The sequence below is a fragment of the Puntigrus tetrazona genome, chromosome 12 (genome assembly GCF_018831695.1).
Source record: "Puntigrus tetrazona isolate hp1 chromosome 12, ASM1883169v1, whole genome shotgun sequence".
NCBI classification, from domain to species: Eukaryota; Metazoa; Chordata; class Actinopteri; order Cypriniformes; family Cyprinidae; genus Puntigrus; species Puntigrus tetrazona.
Window position 1 is genome coordinate 15,717,644 of NC_056710.1, and position 17,315 is coordinate 15,734,958.

General features: G+C 36.6%; 1 protein-coding gene across 1 annotated transcript in view; it reads left to right on the plus strand.

The window, feature by feature from the left end:
- The first annotated feature begins 535 nt into the window (after positions 1-535).
- Positions 536-17,315, plus strand: part of LOC122355837 (bifunctional heparan sulfate N-deacetylase/N-sulfotransferase 2-like) — a 55,836-nt gene continuing 39,056 nt past the window's right edge. Inside the window, 1 exon segment of the mRNA XM_043254400.1 lies at positions 536-623. The gene's annotated coding sequence lies outside the window, so the exon portion shown is untranslated.

Sequence of the window (17,315 nt, forward strand, 5' to 3'; positions counted from 1 at the left end):
ATTATAAGTAGCCTACATCAATTTCTTATAATGTGAGCTACACTAATCATTATCAATATGTAAACATTAACATTTATTTGTTTGTTTTTAATGTGAACTATCACCTGAACTTGTATTCATCAAAAAGATAGTTGTTTCTTATTCTAAACCAGACCTAATCGTAGTGTAAAAACAGCTGGTAGCGAGCACACCATGACAGGGTGTAGTGCATGGATGGAGTGAGCTCAGAACTTTGAGCTGTTTTGAAGAACCTCCCCGCGCCCGTCAGCTGCTCGCGCTCCATTCGGCGCAGGCTGGAGATGGCGGAGCAGCGCTTTATGGCGCAGGATGCGCCTCACGAGACATCAAAGTTCTCTGTGGCGCTCAATTGATTCGGATATTCGCGACCGCTCTCAAAGTGGAGCTTCTACAAAGGTAAAGGGATGCGTGATGAGTGCTGTATTGCATGCGCGAAGTCTCAGAGCCGCTCGCTTTCTCTGGAAACACATGCACGCATACACTGGTTTGGCGTTGACTTCAGTTGCAATGTGGCACTCCGGCAGACGCAAGAACATCTCATGCCTTCAGCCTGGAGCGATGCGCGAGAAATAGCGTGTTGCGTGACATGTTGGGAGAACAACTGGGTATGTACTTGTTTGCAGATTGAAGACAAATCACTGCTATTGTTTGCAAAGTTGTAATGTTTACGCTACTGTTTCCTTGAGACCAATATACCTAGCCTGTACAATAGATAGGGAGACCTGTCAAAATATTCAAATAGCCCTTTAAATGTCCGGTTATTTTTAGTTTGTGTTAAGCTTTTATAACTTAACAACTGAAACAAAAAGGCTGTAGCACATATAGGGAAGTCGAATGGTGCTATTTATTTATTTGTAGCAGAGATTGACAAGATTTATTTGACCAATAACAATTTTTAGAGCTATTTAAGTGCCCGATAAATTATAAACATAACCGACAGTAATGAGTAGAATACAAAACATATATATAAATTTGATAATATAATTATTACTGTTTAGTTATCTAAACATTATCAAATTTTCATTGTCGTTTTACGCTAATGCTGATTATTAAGCTTCATATTTTTACCTGAGAATGAATGCTGTTAGAAATGGCAGCTTATTTACCAAAAATTATTACATTAAATAAGCTATTTTATCCTGTAAATGCCATCGTCGGTGGTCTTACTCAGAGAAGGATCATTTAATGCCCAATGTAAAAGAACTGCTATCGGTTCGATATCGGTTACATTATATAGTCCAAAAACCGATTATTGGTCAATCTCTGTTACAACAGACCTTAATGTAACACAAAGCACAAAACAAACCTGTTGATGTTTCTTTTGTTCTGAAACATGTCTTGTACAGCCTGTAATTGTTTTGCTGTGGGCATTGGGGTGTTGTCAGCGTGCATTCTGTGAAATTCTGCCAAGAAGTGTGTGGGAAGATTTTCTTGATGTATTTATTTTGTTCGTGTTATGCACATCAGATATGTTTTAGAGAGAAAAGATGAAAGGTGTGCAGATGAAGTTGATATATGCTGTCATTCTGACATAAGGATATCAGTTAGATGGCACATTTTTAATCACAAGGGCCTGTTTGCTTTTGAGATGCTTGTTAAAGTTCTATGTTTTGAGGAATAGCTGGACTGTATGATTAGGGAAAGCATCTGTTTTCTTCCTGTGAAGCCTCACGGCTAGATAATTTCGCTGGATGTGCATCCAAGCACATCCATTTCTGTGATTTTACACTATAAATTATGAGTCAAATGAAAATTAAGTCTCGTTTTAATGTACTATTGATAAGATGTTTGCGGTGCCATATAAAAATGAAACATGAGTGAATCTAGAGAGGAAAGGCACAAAAGACGGTATTGAAGTTTTGAATGAAATGACTACTGTTGCTGGTGGAGTGATGGCACATTTGAAATAAAATTACCAAGTCATTTTTTTAGACGTTTTAGCTTCAACTCAGTAATTACATTCGGCAGCTATTGAAGTAGGAGAAGAGAATAATAAAGAGCTTCCGCCTCCTTTGAAATGAACCTATTAATGCCTCTCATTCGATTGAGGAACCCAATGAGTGCTGGTCAGAGAGCTGAAGATGAATACTAGTCATTGAGTGCCTCATTGATGTCCTTGATGAGTCAGATATAATTAAACATTGTTGCTCGTAGGCTTCATTCTCCAGGCTGTAATTTGCTTCATGAAGAGCTTAATCAGTGCTCGATAAAAGTGGAGCCAAACCTGTTTACGTGCTTACTGTGTAAATAGACCTACCTTATCTGCTCACGACAAACACCTCCTTCTCTGTCATACCCTGGATGCACGTTAAACACAGACACACATGCACACACACAGTCTTATAAATTAGTTAAGGACCTTATTTGTGATTCACTTTCATGCGCATATAATACTGAGTCCTGGTCATCAGCTTGCTTATTTGAAATCAAGTGAATTGTATGGATTTTTACAGTCTGAATAGGCGAGTCAACAATGCTGTTCTTTTCTTTGTAAAACCTGCTTTATTACAGTATATAAAAGCTAATCCTTTAGTGCAAACCAAGCCCATGGTACATGGCAGAAAACATAGTATGTCAGTTCTGTTTTTGTCCTGTAACCTTAAAAAAATCAGCCAGTGTTTTTTTTTTTTCTTGAACATTATTAATCGCTATATTTAATTGAACAAAACAAAATGTTTTGTTTAAGTAATCAATCCAAATGCAGTAGCAGCAAGCCACAATGCACATCGTTGTCTGCTAATAGTTTTTAGTGTTCCATTGTCATTTGGCTGTTCCATAGTTTATGCAGTGCTTTTTCGTTCCTGTTTCAGAGTTGGTTTTATAAGGGGCTGACGTGAGTGGCGTTCTGTTTTATGTGCAATGCTCCAATGCCTGGTTGCAGTCCTAACCAATATCCATAAACGTTCCTTCAGTTCCCAATGACTTGTTGTGTGAGTCACTGAGTACTGATTTCATTTCAATTTATTAACTGTAAGATGTTTTGGATTCTGCTTATCTTTTCTTAAAGGCCTCAAAAGTAGTTCAATTCACTAAATTTGCATAATATATGTTTCAATGCACATGCTCAGCACATGAACCTGTGATTGTGGGCAAAGCAAGACAAAGGTTGAAATGTAAATATAATTTCTGATACCTAATAGTTTATTTTACCCAATAATCATTGCTATGTATTTGTTGTTAGCTTAGCAACATGTGTCTATTGAACTTCTTGAATGATATACGAGGTGCTGAGTTGTGGTGTTGGAAAGGACGTCAATTTAAAACGTTCAGGAAACAATGATTTTTAGTATTGATAATTTAATATTTAGAATCTATAGAGTTTAGTTATCACAAAGCAAGTCTGTGAAGTTAATCACACAGCTTTCATGGTTCACAATTTTTAAGGGTTAACACATTTAGTAACACTTTAAATGAGTGCTATTAAAAAACAGAACTTTCATTTTGAATTAAGATACCATTATGTTTGTGTCCAAAATATAAAACTCTTTATTTGATTAGATTTAGATTAGATTTGATTTGTTTCCATTTTGACCTGTCCTCATAACGAATGAGCGACTTAGAGGTATGAGCTTCTTAAACGTACTTGAAGGCAGCACCTGATCCATTTTAGTTAGGATGCTGCCTTAGAAGGCAAAAGACAGCAAGGCAGCTCACTAGGTTTGGAACAGCCTCTTTCTGTATCTTAGGGCTATCAGTAGCCAACTCTTAAAATATGAATAAATACACTGATAGTTTGAGTTACAGTGTGATCCGTTTAATAAAATTACAAACAATAGGGAAAATCACCTAGAAGGTCCAGTTTATGTTTTCTTTGCCTGTTTTCTGTAAGATATGACATTTCATTATAAATCAGACCGTGACTTTCATAACTTGTTAAAGCCGTTATTTTTGTGCTCTGTAAATGCCTCAGGGTATTTATTCTCCTCTCAATTAATCCTTTAGTCTCTTTATAAGGGGCTGCAAACTTCTCATGATGGAGCCATCGTGAGCATCTATGTGGGACCATTTAAACCAACAGGTGAAAATGTCAGCTCAGTTTAAACTAGGATCAAGATGCTAACAATAGAATGCATGAAGGAAGGCAGAGGTAGCGTCTTCAAGCCTCCTAGACGAGCGTGTCCTGTCCCCAGGCAGTAGTCTCAGAGTCTGCAAGCCGAGAGTTGCCGCTCTCTTTCCGAGAAGGAAGTTAGGAATGGATGGTAGCAGCGTTGAAAAAGCCAGTGGGGGGGAGGGTGACTGGCTGCTCCACAGGGAGCCAAGAGCTGTCTGGTCAGGGATCAAATTCTCGCACTGTTGGCTTGCTCGCATCCATAATTCATGTGCTTTTTTACTTGCAGAGGAAAATGGAAAATGTGCTGTGCTTTTTCCTCCAACTCTCTCCCGCTCTCTCTCTCTCTCTCTCCCGCTCTTGTATTTGCTTTTGTCCTTTCATTTCATCAACCCGTTCCAACTATTTCTCTGACATGAAAGAGTCCGCTTGAAAGCAGGCATTATTTGCTTGGAAATCCGTAGATTTTTTAGGTTTGTTGGATTTTCATTTTTCAGCCTGTACTCATTCCTGTGGCTCTTGATCTTATTTTTCTTCACATTGCTTTCATATAGGTTAGGATAAAACTATGTATTTTTCAAATGGCTTAGCCTGTATGTCGCAAGCGAGTTGCCTTAATTGCACTTGTTTCATGCAGCATCTGTTTTTAACCCAATTGCACCTGGAGGTTTAGGTGTGTTCACTTCTCGTCTTTAATTATAAGAATACAACTTGCAAACATTGTAATTATTATGCATTATAACGTTGTTAAGCAATTATTCATTATGTATCTGTTTAATAATTCATATAATTGACTTATATGAGAAAATAATCTAAAAATGACAAAATGCAGCTTGATTCAGCTAGTAAATGGCTGAAATAATGTCCCAGTAAATATACAATTTAATAAGGCGTCTGTTTATTGTTTTATCTACTGATTACTCAGATTAATAGATTAATTTAGCTTTTTGTGTTGCCATAGAAATACATAATTCTAAGGATGTGAACTGCTGTGAGAAGCACGCCATGGTTGTCATGTGAAGGTAGTATTATGTTGCTAAGCTAGCAATCTTTACTCACACATTAAATACACACACAAAAATTGGCTAAAATAGTGAACATCTATTAGAAATAACAATTTTGCATCTGTTTTATGTTAAAACAGAATGGCCAGGAAAATCAGTCTAGATAAACTAGTCTACCTCATTTATTAAATGAACCATTGTGACCCTTATACTTAGGGTCAGATCAAAGCCAGGGCCTTTTCTGCTTCACTTTTTTTTTTTTTTTTTTTTTTTTTTTTTTTTTTTTTTTTTTGAGGGGACTTAATGTAATAAAGATGTTTACGTTCCCACAAAAAATATGTTCTGCATCCTAGAGACCTCCACCTTGTCCGATACAAGCTGCACTGAGCACAGCAGGGGATGTATTTTTCTTTTCAAAATCTGTTAACTCAGATAAATCCATTTTCATTCAGTTCAGTGGTTTTTTGTTGGTGGAGAAATCAGCGTTTCCTGCTTTTTATCCAATCGATTACCCATTCTGGCTTGTTTGACCAGCTGCAAAAGCTCACATGGCCGTCTGCTCGTATTGTCATAATAAGGTCAGCTCACAGAATGTAAGACCAAGTTTCTGTCAGTAGCAGGTGAGCCCAAGCAGCGCCTCATAATCAGAGATCAGACTGTGTTTTGATTGCTAATGGGGACCGTATGTTATTTACTTATAGACTCACAGTTTAATGACATTGGGATTGTCATCTCCCTATTGGCTATGTGAAATAATCAGCGAATAGATCTACTGTAGGACAGAATTCACTTTTCATCTAAGTGGATTGATCTGTCACCCCAGGTTACCTGTGAGCATTCGGCTTCCAGTGCTCTTAGAACACAAGGCGGTGGAAATTGTCTTTTTGCGGTTAGTAGACACTCTTGTTAACAGTGTTGGGGAACCTAATTTGAAACAAGTTGCAAGCTTCTCATGATTTTTTGCTATGCTACAAGCAAAAAAGAATAAATATGGACGTCACATCTTCTCTTGCTTTCACTACTGACATATGAAGCCAAAACATCTGAGAATGGTTGCTGTCATCTTGCGCCGATGATGTCATTTGGAGCCCAGGTTTATGTGAAGTAGTGATCGTGAGGCTGGAACTGCGTTATAAAAATCCCACCCTTTCAGAACTTCCAGTATCTTGCTGCATGATAAGAACTACCTAAAACGACATAAACCATGTTTGAGAATTTTTTTTCTTTGCCTGGCGTCTTATTCAATTAGTAGGCAGGAATTATGGCCTATAGTGCAGCCAGTCACTAGATGGCGTTCAAAATGTTTTGGCTTCACTTTTCAGGACCTGTGCAACATATTTTCTTAAATATTATCACCAGTGGTGCATAACAAATCATGTGAAATAAGATCAAATAAATTGGCCACAAATTTGCCAAAAAAAGTAATAAAGCTATGAATAGATTTGAGAGCGTGTTAAACACAACTCTTCAACTAAGGTTTTAGAAAGCGATATCTTTTGCAGTATATAACAAATGGCTGAAGTAGTTTAATTAAATGTAAGGTATAATTTAATTTTGTAATCAGAGCAGTATTTATCCTATTTCCTATATTTAGTAATTCCATTCAGTTTGAATGGCTAAACTTCCACTTGTAAAATTATAAAGCACCTAACAGCGAACAGCAGTATTTGACTCAACATTTTGTTGCAAAATAAAGAAGAAAATCACTGAATGACAACCAGTAAATAGCTAGATGACTCAAGTCTTCGTATTATTGGTTGCTAGTAGGCGTTCATAAATGACCTATTGGTTACCCTATTGGTAGTCATCATTGCTCATTTGCATTCATACAGCATGAATACCGTTTAACTTGAGAATACCGTTTTATGACTTGAGGTCAACTTACCAGCTCTCATTCAACTGAACAACTTCAAATGCTTTGTGGGTGCAATCGCTGTCAGTTTGAACACCCTTAACGCAGACTTACTCACATGCTCTCTGTATTTATTTCATTAACAATGGGTGTGTCATCCTTTGTTTAAAGTGCCCATTAGAACAACCCATTTACATCTGCCTTTCATTAACCGCATAACCCTTCTGCATTCATCACAATGCGACACTCCACCATCTACAAAACCATTACTTTATTTGCTTGGCAAGTCTGTATGTATCTTCATTCCCTTAAATGACTGGGATTGAAATGACTGGAGGTTTTCTTCATGCTGGATTGCTTTCAGTCTTGCATCATTTGCTTATGTTCTTTGGACTGAAGGCACTTCAAAGACTGTCATATTCATGCCATAAATGGAAATCCCTCATTATGGCCTTTTATATTTCTTGCCCATCATTTATCACACTCTGTTTTCTGTCAGATAAATCTGTATAAATCAAAACTTCAATGCAGTATATATTGCAAAGCATGAAGCATTTGTTGTTGATTTCCATTTTTTTCCACAGTTATCCAAATCGCTTTTATAAACTAAGATAGATGCATTCTCCTTACGGTCAGTGCCGGTCACGTAGTTCATTTATTTTCTGTTAGCTAGCACAAGAATTATAATTAGCTCTGTATTTCTGCAACAAGAGAGCTTGATCTTTCATGTTGCTTCTACATCTTTGGACGAACAAAAAACTTTTCAGGATTTTTTTTTTTTTGAGAATGTTGTGGAAACACCATCTTCAGTTTGTCCGATGCAACCAGAAATTGACCTTTCTAAACTTATTCTTGAAATAACGCACTAAGAATTTTAGTTCTGGAGCTCTGAAAACATATTAGGGTCAGTCAGTTCTCTCCCATGGTAGCAAATCCGGTTTGCCTTTAGTAGCTGCACTGCATGTTTTCAGCTGTGATGTCTTCATTTTGCAGTTCATATGAAAGGATAGTTAACCGAAATGTGATTTTATTTACTCACTCTTATGCTGTCCCGAACAAGTTTGTCTTCTTTCTTATGGGGCAATCAAAATTAGAGTTTTCAGGTGAACTATTCTGTTTCGAATATTTGTCATTTTCCCAGTACTCTAATGGATCTCTTTCATACAAACAGAAGATATTTAGTTTTGCCTTTAATCTTGAACATGTGCCTGTGGGACTGACCTCTACACATAAAGCAAACACTGATTATTGTGCTGCACAATACTGCTTCGACTTGTTGTGAAGCAGTACTAGCCATTAATTATAAAGATGGAGTGTATGAGGTGCATATATTTGCATATATTTGCATCTTTAATGGTTAACTTTTTTAATACATGTAATTTGATGGATTGTTAACCGTACATGCAGACCTTGGTTACAGTGAAGTTCATTCTGAAATGGCATAAAAGATTTATATTCTTAGAGAGGAACCAGTTTTGTTGCTCACAGGAAGTCATGAGGATCTCATAACACATCATCATTTTTGAATCAACATTTGAGCTAAAAAAATAGCCTTTGTTCTAGTTATCTGGTAAAAAAAAAACAGAAAGCAACACACTCAAAAAAAGTCTCACTACATTTTCTCATTCAGCAGCATTTGGCTGTGTAATAGGATACTCCACTTTTCTTTAGTCTTTCTGAATCTACAATGAGATTCCCTCTCTCTTACTGCCTTTTGAGTACCGGCATTAGCTGAGGGCTTTGTAGCTGATGGATTGTGGGAAATTATATGCTTTGAATTCAAGCAGGTGCTTTAGATTTTAATAAAAGGTCGGAGGAGGATAAATGCATTGTGGTCAACAGTTAGGTTAAAGGTTGTGGCTGTTGAGTAACAGTTGGATTGATTGCTTGTTTTAAATTCTCCGGTCACAATGGTTTCCCTATCATAATGGTTAAATGTGGAGGTTTGCAGCTGCGGGGCGTCCCACAGGGCTGCTAAATCCCCCTGCCTGTACTTAGACTGAGCTGAGCATCTCTCAGAATATCCCTAATGCTCTGTCTGTCTCCTGGGGAGCAATCAACTGCAACTAGCCCGTAATCTCATAAAGAGAGAGAGAGTGCTTCAAACTCAGCGTCATATTATGAAAATCTTCACCTGTGGTTTTTGACTTGGAGTCTCGTAGCCACGCTGTGCACGTGGCATAACAGTGGCTACACCTTGTCATTCAGTGCTTTCAGCACTGTGAGAACATAGAGTTCACTAGATAAATTATGTATGAGTTATGAACATCCTCTGAGAGACGAGTTGTACTTTCGAAGGAGATGTCTTGATCGTGTACTCCTAAACATTAAAGATGCTGTCTAGGTCCTACGGAGCTCTGCTCTGACTTTACCGCATCTGCTCCGGGTTGCCGTCTTTAGCCTTGTCCTCCTGCGCCCCAAAGTAGTAATAACTCTTCTGCGAGCAGTAGTTGCTGTCGGTGACAGGATGGAAAGCTTGCCAGATTCAACCTCAGGCCTGGGTTATGGGAGGTCGTCCAACAGCCGGTTTTCTATGGCATGTTTCCACAGGGCCTCCACAAAGAAACTGATTAAAGGTGTTCTGTTGTGCTTCGAGAAACGAGCGACAGGACATGAGCTCGAACCCGACAGCTGATGTCAGCTGGCTTAATGAATTTCTTCAAGACGCATTGGATAACATGCCACGTTCTCTGTACTTTCTTTTATAGTTTTTTTGGTGCATATTTAAAGTTGATAATAAGGAAGCATCTGTTGTTCTTTAAAAAAAAAAAAACCCAGAAGTGTTCTTTTTTTAGGCCAAGGACCACAGAAGGACGGAACAGAGCCCACTCTTATGTTATGTAATGTACTGTTTAATTTATACACTTGCATGAGTGATACCATATTTAAGTATTTACATACTTTATGGTGCAAAGCTATTAAAATCAGTCATACATATAAACATTGCGTTAGAATTTTAAATAACACATTTTGATTTGGGTCCTAGTATATATACACTACTTTTCAGATGGTTATGGTCGGGATGATTTTTTAATGTACACTCGCTTAGAGGTGCGTTATAGATGAGGACATTTACACAAATATACAATAAAAAATTATGTGAAATTTTGTGAAATATTAGTGAAAGTTTATTGAAATATTGTTGTAGTATTTTTTATAATATATAACATTTAATTTATTCCTGTGATGGAAAACATAATAAAACACATTATATTTGAAATCTCAAAAAATAAATGTTTGTTTTATATTTTGCTTCATTAAGATATAAAATAAAAATATAACATAACATTTCCAACCATCTTTTCATGATCCAGTTAGTCAAATATTATTTTGCTTGTTTTCTTCTTAAAATTCATGCTGGCATTATCGCGAAAAAGATACTTTATATGCATCATAACAGATACTCCTCTTTTTCCAACTTTAGCCCAATTCTAAATGGAAAACAATTGATTTCCACATCAGTTATTTTTAGATTGAGATGTTTTGAAACTCATTAAACGCTGTCCTTTGAATCCCCCTAGACTTAATTAACTTCATTCCATTGTTTGAGATTGAATCAGCAAAGCCATGATTAAACATCAACTTGTCCCTTCATGTGCCACAATCTATGTGTCTTTTCACATGCTAACAAATTTAACACATGCCACTGGCACTATTAATCTATTCACCCTTCTCTTGCTTGGACCTCTTGCTCAGAGCTTTGCTCTTTTTCCTTCATGAATCAGAATGCTAAACGCTTTACCCCGTAGTTCAGCAAAGGTGTATCGTATAGGATTTCCGGCAGTCTGCCTGACCCCATTAGGTTTCGTTTCTGGTGCCTAAGCTCACAAGGGAACACTAGCCACATTGATGCATGCAGCGTGCATTGACTTATTGTCTCTGAGACTCCAGAGATTAACCTCTTAGGCCAACATGCCTGAGGAGGGGGTCTTATCTGAACCGTGAGAAAACTGGAAGCCATTGTTGGCTTCTCCATGTCTGCGGTTAAATGTCTTTTTTGCTGCTTTTACACAGTTATTTATCTGCACAGGACTCTGCACTTCTTCTGTAGCACTATAAAAACCACAATGGGCAGGACCACAATGTGTATTTAATTTATTGAATGTGAAATTTCTCCAGACCCTGCAGTGAATTATTAAATTAAAGCACTCTGTTGTCTGGAGATCGTCTGATCTGTGATGTGGGTTATAGGTCTGGACACATAGTGGACTTGATGGCTGAATGCTTCATTTTTGATGGCTTGGCCAATGCCGAATCTTGTTTTTGTCCTTGAATCCTAATAGCGTAAAAATCAAAGATTTTGTTGTCTTTCTTATGTGTAGTTTATATTAAAGAACTGAGAAGGTGTTAGTAATACTATGGTGTTAGTCCTGGATATTGTACCATTTATCAAGATGAAAAGCCTCTAGTTGTCGGCAAGATGAAAAAAATAGCAATCTGCTTCCTGCTCTTAAAGAAGATATTGGCTTTCTTCAAATGTAAACCTGTCTGGATATAGGAAAGGGCATAAAATAGCTTATTAGACCGCATTACTGTCATCCGTTGCTCACGGGTCTGGGTTTTATGTTCTTAACACAAGGTAATGATTTTCTGTGCATTGGCCTTGGATATAAGTGCTTTCCAAATCACAGGCCTGCCATAAATTCCAGGTTTGCACATCTCATGTTGCTAAGGAATTGAATCGATACTAATACAGTTAGCTGCTGTTCTGAGAAATGTCCATTTATCTCTGTCAGTAAGATATAACTTGCTGTGTATATTTAGTGATTCTGGGTATTGTGTGACACACAGTGTTGGTTAAGCATGGAAGATTACAAGCAAAAAACTGTTTTAAAGGACATAAAAATATGATGTGACAAATATATGATGATAATGTCTAAAAATGGTCAATTTTGCATGTCTTCAAGCATAATAATTAGTGAAAAAGACTGAAAACAAACACCATTTGTATCTTTTGTCATTTTTTTGTTCATTTGATAAGCCAAACTATAATTAAAATTCATATGGATGAATGAGGATGACAGAGGATGACAATTTAAAACTCCTCACATTAACTTGAACTTTACTGTTATCACTTTTCTAATTTGTGAACGCTCAATGATTTCCATATTTTGCATATACAAAAGAAACACATTTAAAATAGCTTCACACTTTATTACTGCACTCTGTTGCAATATTTGTAATCCTTAATTGCTCTTCTTTTTTCCTTAAAAATATTTTTTTTCTTTTATACTTTCTAGTTCTTTCAGTACTTGACATCTTTAAAGTGTCACTGCAGAAAGAAAAAATGATGCTGAATTGCGGATTGATGGGAGACGGTGTGTATGCGCTGTATATTATTAGAGGAACGAGTGTGAGTGATGAGCAGAAGACGTGTTTTTGCTCTGTACTGCCATTTATGGTTGGAGGAGCCTGTCTGAGGCACGAGCTCATTAATAACGAGTGAAAACACATTGCTAGATTTAAACTTGAATGCAGAAAGTGGATCATTAAACAGTCTGCAGAACTACAGGTGTATGTTCGGTCAATGCCAAATTGCTCTATTCACCATCCACCGGTGGGAAATGATGTATTGTACCTTGCTGTAGTGGAACATTAATATTTTTGTGCCTTTGTGTTGATCTCAAGGGGATTTATTAACACCTTTTTAAAATAAAAAAATTCTATTTTGATATATTTTAAAATGTCATTTAGTCACTCCATTTTATGTGATGTAAAACTGAATTTTGAGCAGTCATTTCTCCAATCTTCTCCAACGTGTCACATTCCAATAAAGACATTTTTTATATTATCTCTTGTCAATGAAAGCATATTACCGTGTTGCTTTATTCAGGATTCTTTGATTAATAGAAATGTGTATACCGTTGGTCTCAAACTCAGTTCCTGGAGGGCAACAGCTCAGAACAGTTTAGCTCCAACCCTAATCAAACACACTTGATCCAGCTAATCAAGCTTTTCAGGAATTGAGTTGGAGACCACTGATTTATACTATCAATTAATAGTGATAATTTCTTTCAAAATTACAAAATCTTACTGACCCAAAACGTCTGAATTATGGTGTATATGTATAACATGAATAGAAAAACACCATCATCACGTCCTCCATCGTGTCATGTTTTCCCTAATTATTTTTTCAGTCTCTTGTTAGTGTTTGCTAGTATTAGTTTGCTAGTATTTGTTAGTATAAGCTGATCACAGTCAGATGTTAGTATTTGCACATTGGACATCAGTCTCAGTGTCTCTCTTTGCATGTTACCCACTTCTTTCTGCATGGCTGGAAACTTGACGTAAAGAAGGAATTCAGTGGTGCCAGCTGCCAAACCCTTAAATGCCCTCGGGTCCAGACAGCTCCCTCTAACCCAGTGACTCCTCTGATGCCCTCAAAACCTCTTTTGTGCATTCATATCTGTCTTCATAATAGCACATCAGACTGACAGAACCACCAACCTGAACATCAAACACAATGGAGGAGAGTATTATTAAATTTGATGACTGCATGCGTTGACAACCCTCCTCAAGTCGGAGTCCTTTTGAATTGAAAAATCTTTCCTGGAAAAATATTATAAGTGGAGCTGGTACTGGAATTCTAAATTTACCCTCAGCTTTTAGCTGAGCCATTTTGAAAAATACCATGAAAATCACAAAGATTTCATGTCCTCGATTCCAGACATCAAAAACATGTTTTCTAGACGTCATGCAGAGAAATAGTGTGTCAAATGGCGTTTCAGAGCGGCTATTATTCCATCGCTCCACCTCCTTCCTACATGATTCACAATGGAACCTGAAAGGTCACGTCCCCCCTGCATTTCTGTACATTAAAATGAAGTGTCATGCGGTACGATCGCAGACTAGATAGCTGCGGGGTTGTTTTGTCGAAGTTTGCCATGATAGATGTTGAAAAGCAGGCTTTAGGCCATCAGGAGATGGGGAACTTGTCAATGGAAGCTCTTCCTGCTGTGAACCCTGTCAGTATTTTGACACTCTATTGCAATATTCAGATATCTCAGAATGCAACAGTCTCGCTTCTGTCAGCAAGCATAGATTTGTTTAGCAAGTTTTCCCACATAAATAGCACTGTGTTTGGCAAGAAAAGTTCTAATTACGTTTTTTAATATTAGTTGAATATTAAACTCGATGTCTGTGAGAGAGTGTGGTCTAGGGACATTATTGCATCACTGCACAGTGCTTTATTGTAAAACGTCCCACTCTTTTATTTTTGCAATCATTTCAAAATTCAGTAATTTCACCAAAACTTTTAAAAAAGGTAAAATGATAGCCCGCCATTTGCAAGAACATTTAGGAGTCTGCCTGCCAACATTAGGATTTTGTTTGTGGTTTCCTGCAGTTCGGTGCGTGAAACCCTTTGATCCAAGTGAAATGGCTTCTTTTCATTTTGTAATTTTTGTTTTGCATCTCCTAGTACAAGCTAATCAGTTTTTTTAAAAGAAGCATTTCACACTAAAAATAAAAATGGTCATCATACCCAATACCCATACCCTATTGGTCCATCAAAGTTTTTGTCCATACATTTATGGACACTTTAAGTGTTTGTTTGTCAACTAAAACTAAAAATACTTTTTATAAAAAATAGACAATTTTTGAAATAAAGTAAAAAAATATGTCATAGTTAGAGCCATGTTAAATTGTGGTTTGTTGTATAAAGATTCAATGAATTTTGAAAATTCAATGAAAAAAAGTGTTTTTTTTCCTTTGGCTTTAGCAGATGTTTCCATGAGTTATTATGAATCTTTTTTTTTCATTTTTGGGTTTCTTAAGTAGCATGTGTAGTTTTCCAAATGTAAGGCACTGTTGTGTATTTAATGTCGAACTGGGACTTCATGGCTACATTTTTACATCAACCACATCGATATTGTCATATTTATACTTCTTCCTTCAATTCTTTATGCAAATTATTTTCAATGTCATGCAAAAACATACAAAAAAATGTTTTGTCTTAAGTAATTTAAATACAATAAGTTGAAGTCTGATATAAAATTGAAAAAGCTAAATTTTCTGTTTAATCATGATTAATCACATTCAAAACAAGTTTTTGTTTTCGTAATATATATGGGTGTGCTGTGTGTATATATTCTGTGCATGCATAGAATTTCACATAGTATATTAAATATATATACCCACAAAGTATATAATCAAGATAAATAGGTTACCTTTATCTATTTAATATATTTTTATATATAATGATTTTATATATAATATGATCTATATACTGTGTGTGTGTGTATATATATATATATATATATATATATATATATATATATATATATATATATATATATATATATATGTGTATATGTATATATATGTATATATACACACACACACAGTATATATCATATATATATATAAATGTGTGTGTGTATATATATATATATATATATATATATATATATATATATATATATATATATACACACACACACACACACACACACACACACACACACACACACACACACACACACACACACACATATATATATTTAAACAAACACAGTACACACATCGAACACTTTTATTTTGGATGTAATTTTTTTTCAAAAGAAAAAAGTTTGTTCCACGGAAGAAAGAGCCAAAGACCATATAAGGTAAATGATGAAAGAATTCTCTTTTTTGAGTGAACTCTGCCTTTAAGCTGTTGAAATGTGGCACGATTTAGCACACAAAACCATTAGTGTCATTACCACTATCCATATTTCAAGTCTACAGTAGTTCTGTAGCTGTTGACTGTGTCATGTGAATATGAAATCCAGTCTCGGGCTGTCTTTTCCTGTCCATCTTCCTCCAGTGTCTCTTCTCCATCCAGCTGTTGAGTTAATTGGTTTTCCCTCCAGCCTATGAAGGAAAGTAATGAGACTGCGGTTGGTACGACGGGACCCTCCGGCAGCAATCTACTGGGGAAAAACTTAATTTTTCAGTGCTGTTCCATCTCATTCCTCAGCTCACCGATTCCATCACGAAGCCAATTCACACTGTTTCCCGTCCCCTCCCTACCTCATTACTCTCCCTTCTTCGCCCGACGTGTATTTTCACATTTCACGTCAACTTTTTTCCTTTGTCGCTTCCGTTAGCAATCAGAGCCGGGCTTTAATTAGAAGTATTCAGCGTTTGATTGCTGGGACATGCACAGAACTGTTCGAAGAGCTGTAATAATGACGCTCAAACACTACTTGCCAACACCTACAACAGATGTTATCACCTCTGTTCCGGAGGCTGTTTTTTTTTTTTTAAGTTAAAAGGAAGAAAAATTAGACAAGCACCTCTTAACCTGGAAGAACACCTGGGGGTCTTCTTTCTCAATTCATGACCTCGCCTGACTGCACCGGGGCGTGTTGACTGCACAACGTCTTTCCTTAGGAACTGAACGGGATTACATGCCTGCCAGTGTCTACAGGTCTCGCATCAGCAGTAAACTGTTTCCTAATGAGACGCTAATTACAGCCTGATAAGGTCAAAGCCGCAAGGTCTCGTCGTAATTAGCGAAATATTCAACATTTCAGTTCTCCGTGTAGTTCAAGATAAATGAGAATATTAATATGGGCATTGAAGGGTATGATTTGCTCAAGGTGAGCTCAGCCTTTGACAGGACTGGCATACCAAATTGCGCTCGTAAAAATGCTCTGGTCGCGACTCGACACAATAGCTGTTGACAAGCTGACAAATTAGATCTTTAAATTGTAGGCTTTCCTTGAATAAACAATTTTTGGAGCTGTAAATCATTGTAATGCCGCACAATTGTTTTACCCACTTAGCAGTCTGTCTTGAATTAACATTGTGTCTGGAAAGACGCTGTAAACCGCTTTGTTCATGCTGATGAGCATATTCAGAGTTTTCAGGACAACCAGAGAACTTTGTGTAGATGTCGTTGCTGAATTAAAAAGTGTGTTAGTTTTGGAATAAAGAAACGGAGCCTGACATTTAGATGGTGCTGTGAAGCAATGCTAGCTATTTACAGTTGAATAAGTTCCAGGTTGCCATCTGTGAACGATTGTTTCCAATGAAGCGAGGCCTCATTTTGACCCCAACTGGTTGGGCCAACCAAAATTTGGGTCCATTAGCTGACGCCATTGGAAAGTACTCATCATGGGCTCCTATGACAAAACTTAAATCAAATATACATTAAATATAGCATCATTTTAAGGATTTGTAATGTGCAGTATTTTCTTCTGTTTTTGTTTTACGTGCATATATACATAGACATGCCTAAATATGTTTGTTTTTTTTTTTTTTTATCAGCTACCGTATTGTTTAGTTAGTTTTAGAATTACAGGATAGTTCACCCAAAATGTATCATGTTATTTTTTTATGTCAATCCAAATCTGGAGATTTTCTTTGTTCTATTGAACACATAAGAAGTTACTTTAAACAATGTAAC